This window comes from Carassius auratus, chromosome 50, assembly GCF_003368295.1.
Source record: "Carassius auratus strain Wakin chromosome 50, ASM336829v1, whole genome shotgun sequence".
Classification (NCBI taxonomy): domain Eukaryota; kingdom Metazoa; phylum Chordata; class Actinopteri; order Cypriniformes; family Cyprinidae; genus Carassius; species Carassius auratus.
Genome location: NC_039292.1, coordinates 3,931,702 through 3,940,426, shown reverse-complemented (window position 1 = coordinate 3,940,426; position 8,725 = coordinate 3,931,702). Strand labels below are relative to the sequence as shown.

General features: G+C 35.0%; 1 protein-coding gene across 1 annotated transcript in view; it reads right to left on the bottom strand.

The window, feature by feature from the left end:
- LOC113066682 (uncharacterized) overlaps nt 1–8,725 on the bottom strand; it is a 672,150-nt gene that overhangs the window by 416,019 nt on the left and 247,406 nt on the right. The window lies entirely within an intron of this gene.

Here is an 8,725-nt window from a genome sequence, read left to right as displayed (position 1 = left end):
ATATTGTTCTGTGAATGTGATTTTAAAGTCTAGATGATTCGGATTAACCCTTTAAACTGCCATATCCTTAAAACCTCACAGCCAGAGGGATATTGTGAATGCATGTGCCCGCTGGGCACAGTTTACCTGATGCCACCGAGGTGGCGATGGCATTGGTGGCTTTGAGCCCGCCATCGCTGCTTGCAGCTATATTTATTATTATTTTTTTTATTTTTTATTAAACCTTCCGGGGGTTTTTGGGGCCTTAACATGCTCAAAAACTCATGAAAATTGGCACACACATTGGAATCTGCGGCCATCAGGACGCTGCAGAGGGCTGGGACCCGGGCGTGGCACAGGGGCTCTACGGCGCCCCCTGGAACACTGTCAGAAATCATGAAACCATAGCTCACACACACTTGCATATATTTATATGAAACTCGGTACACTTATAGATCTCATTGAGCCAAAACAACTTTCACAACTTTATGTCATAGGCTCCGCCCAACAGGAAGTCAGCTATTTCATGGCTGTTTAAAAAAAGCATGCTCTGGAATTTGAAATACTCCTCTGAGGTTTACAACCCGTCGCCACGAAAACTCGGTGAACATGATCTCAAGACATTGGGGATGAAAAATTGCGAGGGGATTTTTTTGATATCTCGAACGGTTTGGCCCGTGGCGAGGCGTTGAAATTAGGGCAAAAAGTGAGAAACAGGAAATGCCTAATAACATCCACATACATTGCCTGAGTTTGATCAAACCTTCATCGGTTTGTTCGTTGTATTGATACCGATCGTATATATGTGACTATTAAGAGTCAACGTTATAGCGCCACCAACTGGCAGCAGGAAGTGAGTCATTTTCAAAAATGCTTTGAATTCAGCATCTTATTTTACTCGATTTGCTTCAAACTTCATCAGAATAATGACAAAACATGGCCGATGTAAATCTGTTTTGGGGATATTGATATCTTATATATTGTTGCCATGGCAACGTGTCAAACTTGAATATTCTGTTATGGTGATTTTGAGGCAGATAACAACCTCAGATTTTACATGAAACTCAAAACACATATCAGTATTCTTGATAGCTAGACAATGGAAAAAAGCTTTTAAAAGGGCGTGGAAGAGGCACTCTATAGCGCCACCTTTTGTCAAAAGTGGGGGGGTTAGTTTTAGCTACAGACACCAAACTCGGTAAAAAAATTTGTTCTTATCAAGACGGACAACTTTCTAATTCACAGTCATCAGCTACGATCAACAGGAAGTCAGCTATTTTGATTTGAATGTGGATTTTTTTTTACATTTAGCTGTGAATTAATGCATACTGCTCAGAGGAGAGTAACACTATACACACCAAACTTTGTCTACATGATGCCAAAAACATTTTAAACAACTTAAATTGCCAATGGATTTTGGATAGCTTGAACGGTTTTGTCGTGGTGATTTTTTTAAATGACAATAAAAATGGAATTATTAATTGTCCTGCATTTTTAAATTCCAAACACTTCAAAACCTTTTTTCATACAGAAAAAAAGTCATTCTGAGTAAATATGGATAGTTTCACGACTTTACAACACTGTATGGATAACAGAAAATTAAAAAAACTGTCAGACATCTCATCTCACTTTGTCCCTATGTTTGAGTATATGTGCTTCAGACTTCCATTGTCTGAGAGAAATAGCGCCCCTACAGGTTCAATTCCCGACTTTTACTTTCACTTTTAAATCGGTTAAAAATACAAATACATACTTAGATTTAATTCACACTGACAAGCTAAACCAACATATCTGATTATTACCGGTTCAGGGCTCATGGATAAAATTATTTCTGGCCAGAGATACGTGAGAAATAGGAGAGATGAATCACCGCTCTGATCACGAGAGTCTGGAGTAAAGAGCTCAGAAAAAACGAATTTATTCCTGTTTTAAAGCTTTTAAAAATAAATTATTTACAGCGATATCACACAATCAACCAATTAGAACACACCAAGAGCTAAATTCAGATGTTTTTGAACTGTTTGTGTGAAAATGAAATATTTGTGGCTGCCTATCTGAAATCACTGCCTCCGATCAGCGCGTACAGTGTCACGATGTCAAAACAAACGAATTTATTCTTGTTTAAGAGCTTTTTTAAATAAAATATTACCACAAATGCACACAATAAACCCATTGTAACACTACAAGAGCTAAATGCAGGTGTTTGTGACTCGTTTAAGTGTGCAAGACTATTTGACACCGCGACTGGCAGAATAACATATATCTCTCGAGCTGCAGGTTTCTGGCTTTCGTCGTACGAACGAACACATCACGGACAAGATTATTTCAAAATAGCTTGGCGAATATGAACGAAAACAGCCAATTGAACATAAACTGTTGAGAAATAAATCTGAAGTGGATCTACTGGATTTTAATATTAAGTGACCGCATATACCAGCTGCGTCTGTCTTAAATTTGAATCTAAAAAAAATGAAACTCATTCATCTTGTCTGCTTTTTTAATGTGTGTACGTATGTATTTATTATTTTGCTCTAACAAGAATTAATCTATATTTAATTAAATCAATTACATTTTATTTTACATTTGATTTGTCCATTTCTGCATCTAAACGCCTAAAAACATAAAACATGATCTATTATACTATTGTTAGCAATTTCTTTATCGTCCAATTTTTCTGGTGTACACACTTTTATTTTCATAATAAACTTGTTTGTTAGATTATACACAGTTACAGTGGTCTATAATAAATATTAACAGGTTTTATTCAAGCTGTTTAGAATGATTGCAGTAGGCTAATTTTTTTAAATGTAAATCCAAAAAAAAAAAAAAAAAAAAAAAATTAATAAAAAACATTGGAAAACAATAACTGTTGTACTTTTTTATACATTTTGTATAATTTCATAGTTTATGCATTATAGTTATAAAAACAAATAAATGTAGCCACTCACATAGAAATAGGCCTTATCCTTTTCTGACAGTTTTAGGGATTTTTAAAAATCCTAAAAAACCTTATTTGTGCTGCAAATAATAATTTCAAACTCAAAAAGTAAATAGTCAGTTCATGCTTTATAAAGCCTTGTCCCAATATTAATAGTCAGTAGTAAGCAGTTTATAAATACAGCTATAAATAGCTTGTTTTTGGTTTATAAGCACATTTGTTAAAAAGGAGAGTAAAGGATCAGTTATCTTCCTATGAAAAATAAAAAAATAAAAATAAACAAACAACAAAACAGATTGATACAGAACTCAGAAATTCTATTGTGGATTTATGATAAAATCAGCCTGTAAATGATTTCATACTCCTCCAAGAAGACACAAGTAGTTCACACCAAACTTTTTTTAACATGAAGCCAATATACTGAGATGTTAAATTGTGAATGGGTTTAGGATAGCTTAAATGGTGTGGTCATAGCGATTTATTAAAGTAACATAAACAAAATACAATAGTTATTTTACTATATCTTTACAATTTTTCATTCCAACTCTTCATATTTTTTTATTTACGTAGAAGTCATAATTTGAAGGAAGCACAATAAGTTTCAAAGCTTTATTATGTTCAGGAGCCAGCATAAAATTAAAACTATCATAACATATAAATCAAGCTTGCAATTCTTGGTACCAATAATGGCCACCAGATGGAGCTATATGATTACTTTTAAATAATTATTGTAGAAACAAGTATGATTTAAATCATTTATAGAAATCTTTCAAAGAAAAATAATATGAATTTTATGTATTTTACTGATAAAATGACCCTCACCTAATTAGAATAACAAGCTGAAGTATTGTGAACTGTATATTAAGAATAATTCTTTATAGGCTTTATGGACAGATACGTTTTGAGTGACTCTTGAAGCTTCAGCACCACATCCTCTTTTACCACTGTTTAAAGAATTTATCTTACAGAACAGGTGCGAACGAATTTTGGATAGCTTGAATGGCTTTGTCGTGGTGATTTTTTTTAAATAACAGTAAAAAAGTAACCAGTAAATGTCTTTTATTTTTTGTAAGTGCAGCTTCTAAACACTTCAAAAAAATGTACATATAGAAGACAAGTCATTCTGAGGAAATATGCATAGTTTCATGACTATACAACACTATATGGATGATAGAAAATTAAAAAAACTATCATACATCTGATGTCACTCTGTCCCTCTGTCACAGTGGGTAGTGTTTGTGTGTGTGTGTGTGTGTGCGTGTGTGTTTGTGTGTGTGTTAAGTGAATTAGGTGTGAAACTATCAGGGAGCATTTAGTCTCCAGCGCCAACATTTTACAGAACTGCCACTTTCCTGGAGTCTCAGAATTACTCGGTGTCAGGTTCTGAGAGATCTAAGATTCCAAAAAACTATTTAATTAGAATACCATGAAGTATTGTGAAATACTATATATTAAGACTTTATATATAGGCTTAATGAACAGATTTGAGTGACTCATGAAGGACCAGCACCACCTCCTCTTGTCCGATGGTTTGAGGAATATATCTTCCAGAATCTGGGATTAAGATTTAGGTGTTCATTTTTATTCCACCTCCTTTCCTGAAAAGTCTGTCTTGCAGAATTGACTAAAAATTAATCTTCACATGAATTCCTAATTATTTTGCAATTCTTTTTGTCAGTTCTTCTTGACCTGCTTTTTTCTTCTTCTTTTCTGACCTCATGACCCAGTCAGCATTTTTTGTACAATGGTCAAGTCTTAACTTATCCATTTCTGTATGGCATTTGTGTTTGATATTTCTCATGGGTATTTCATAATTTTCGACTTTACAGTTTGAGTTAAAACTCTTTTTTAGCGCATTTCATCTGTAAAAGAAAACATGGCTAATAATTCTGCACACATGAATATAAGGAGTTTTTCTCTTCCAGCTTTCCTGGACTATTGTATAGCACTCATAAATGATTAAATAAAAAATAATGGTAGTTATTAAGATTGATATGGTCTGGAATTGGTAAAATGTGCTTGGAAAAAAATCACAATAATTTTTTTTTTTAATGTTTACGTTTGGAATATTAACTTACATGAATGAATGCTATATAAATATTGTTTATGTTAACAATGTTTATAAATGAAATCTTATTGTAAAGTGTTACTAAAGTTATAAATATATATTGTTCTGTGAATGTGATTTTAAAGTCTAGATGATTCGGATTAACCCTTTAACTGCCATATCCTTTAAAACCTCACTGCCAGAGGGATATTGTGAATGCATGTGCCCGCTGGGCACAGTTTACCTGATGCCACCGGGGTGGCGATGGCATTGGTGGCTTGAGCCCGCCATCGCTGCTTGCAGCTATATTTTTTTTTTTTTTTTATTAAACCTTCCGGGGGTTTTTGGGGGCCTTAACATGCTCAAAAACTCTTGAAAATTGGCACACACATTGGAATCTGCGGCCATCAGGACGCTGCGGAGGCTGGGACCCGGGCGTGGCACAGGGACTCTACAGCGCCCCCTGGAACACTGTCAGAAATCATGAACCATAGCTCACACACACTTGCATATATTTATATGAAACTCGGTACACTTATAGATCACATTGAGCCGAACAACTTTCACACTTTATGTCATAGGCTCCGCCCAACAGGAAGTCAGCTATTCAGGGCTGTTTAAAAAAAGCATGCTCTGCAATTTGAAATACTCCTCTGAGGTTTTCAACCCGTTCGCCACGAAACTCGGTGAACATGATCTCAAGACATTGGGGATGAAAAATTGCGAGGGGATTTTTGATATCTCGAACGGTTTGCCCGTGGCGAGGCGTGGAAATTATGGCGAGAAATGAGAAACAGGAAATGTCTAATAACATCCACATACATTTCCTGAATTTGATCAAACTTCATTGTTTTATTCGTTGTATGATACCGATCATATATATGTGACTATTAAGAGTCAACGTTATAGCGCCACCAACTGGCAGCAAGAAGTGAGTCAATTTCAAAATGCTTTGAATTCAGCATCTTATTTTTACTCGATTTGCTTCAAACTTCATCAGAATAATGACAAAACATGGCCAATGTAAATCTGTTGTGGGGATATTGATATCTTGTATATTGTTGCCATGGCAACGTGTCAAACTTGAATATTCTGTTATGGTGATTTTGAGACAGATAACAACCTCAGATTTACATGAAACTCAAAACACATATCAGTATTCTTGATAGCTAGACAATGGAAAAAGCTTTTAAAAGGGCGTGGAAGAGGCACTCTATAGCGCCACCTTTTGTCAAAAGTGGGGGGGTTACTTTTAGCTACAGACACCAAACTCGGTACAAAAATTGTTCTTATCAAGACGGACAACTTTCTAATTCACAGTCATCAGCTACGATCAACAGGAAGTCAGCTATTTTGATTTGAATGTGGATTTTTTTTTACATTTAGCTGTGAATTAATGCATACTGCTCAGAGGAGAGTAACACTATACACACCAAACTTTGTCTACATGATGCCAAAACATTTTAAACAACTTAAATTGCCAATGGATTTTGGATAGCTTGAACAGTTTTGTCGTGGTGATTTTTTTAAATGACAGTAAAAATGGAATTATTAATTGTCCTGCATTTTTAAATTCCAAACACTTCAAAACCTTTTTTCATACAGAAAAAAAGTCATTCTGAGTAAATATGGATAGTTTCACGACTTTACAACACTGTATGGATAACAGAAAATTAAAAAACTGCCAGACATCTCATCTCACTCTGTCCCTCTGTTTTAGTATATGTGCTTAGACTTCCATTGTCTGAGAGAAATAGCGCCCCTACAGGTTCAATTCCCGGACTTTTACTTTCACTTTTAAATCGGTTAAAAATACAAATAAATATTTAGATTTAATTCACACTGACAAGCTAAACCAACATATCTGATTATTACCGGTTCAGGGCTCATGGATAAATTATTTCTGGCCAGAGATACGTGAGAAATAGGAGAGATGAATCACCGCTGTGATCACGAGCGTCTGGAGTAAAGAGCTCAGAAAAAACGAATTTATTCCTGTTTTAAAGCTTTTAAAAATAAATTATTACAGCGATATCACACAATCAACCAATTAGAACACACCAAGAGCTAAATTCAGATGTTTTTGAACTGTTTGTGTGAAAATGAAATATTTGTGGCTGCCTATCTGAAATCACCGCCTCCGATCAGCGCGTACAGTGTCGAGCTCAAAACAAACGGATTTATTCTTGTTTAAGAGCTTTTTTAAATAAAATATTACCACAAATGCACACAATAAACCCATTGTAACACTACAAGAGCTAGATGCAGTTGTTTGTGACCCGTTTAAGTGGGAAAGACTATTTGAAAGCGCGACTGGCAGAATAACATATATCTCTCGAGCTGCAGGATTCTGCCTTTCGTCGTAAGAACAAACACATCACGGACAAGATTATTTCAAAACACATAATAGCTTGGCGACTATAAACGAAAACAGCCACGTGAACATAAACTGTTGAGAAATATATCTGAAGTGGATCTACTGGATTTGAGTATTAAGTGACCGCATATACCAGCTGCTTCTGTCTCCTGATTCATTCATCTTGGCTGCTTTTTACGGAAGTTCTAAGTGGCCATGCATTATAATTTTTTTCCTTTTTGTTTTCTCGTTATAACGACTTAATTTTCTCGTTATCTCGACATAACGAAAGTTTGTTTTCTCGTTATAACGACATGACAGTTTTACTGTTGCTATAGTAACGAACTCAACTTTGACAGTCATCTGATGGACAACCATGCAGGTGCTCTTACTGTAGCCTATATTTCAGCAAATTTTGCTTAGCCTAGGTAATAACGTCTACAATACTGTATATAAATAAAGGCTGATCAATCACTGTTGATTTTTCCAGAGACAGTAGGCTACAACTAACGTTTTGTTTTTGTAATTAACATGTTTAAATGGCAACACCGCGCCGTTAGAGCTGCTTGGATTAAACTCACTTTTCATTTTCCCTTTATTTGAAATAAAATTATATATAATTTGTAATTTGTAGTAGTCATTATATGATGTGGCAGATATCATGTGTGTTACAAGCTTCTGTTTGAAAAGAGCGTTCATGTGTACGTGTAGTGTATGTGTGTGTAGAAAAAACGATTAACGTTACAACATTATAGAACAAAACTGAATTAAATTAGCCTATGGATTTTACATATCACATTTCTCATCAATATGGTTAACAATAAAGATTAGTAATAAGGAAAAGAAGCACATCAGCCTACATCGTTAAATCCCGTCCTACTGTAGATAAACAGAATACAGTGATGTGGTTTTGATAAGCAGTTATTTTATGACACAGAACGCGTTGGTGAAACTCATGCATCTAGCAGGAACTTAATACACAAAATATTCATATTGATTCAAGCATTTAACATTTATGAATTAATTAGATGTCAGTAATGAACAAGACTGCACAAATTGTAGCGATCACGAGGAAGGTCCACGTACAGTAAAGTGGACAGTGTACAACACCCCATCAGTTATATTCAGGTCTATAGTGCCACCTGCTGGCGCAGTTTTGTAACTTCTTAGAGAAAACTAAGTCGTTATAACGAGAAAACGAACTTCGTTATGTCGAGAAAACGAGAAAAATAAGTCGCTATAACGAGAAAACGAACTTCGTTATGTCGAGATAACGAGAAAATTAAGTCGTTATAACGAGAAAATGACCCTCGTTATGTCGAGATAACGAGAAAATTAAGTCGTTATAACGCGAAAACAAAAAGAAAAAAATATATAATGCATGGCCGCTTAGAACTTCCGTAGC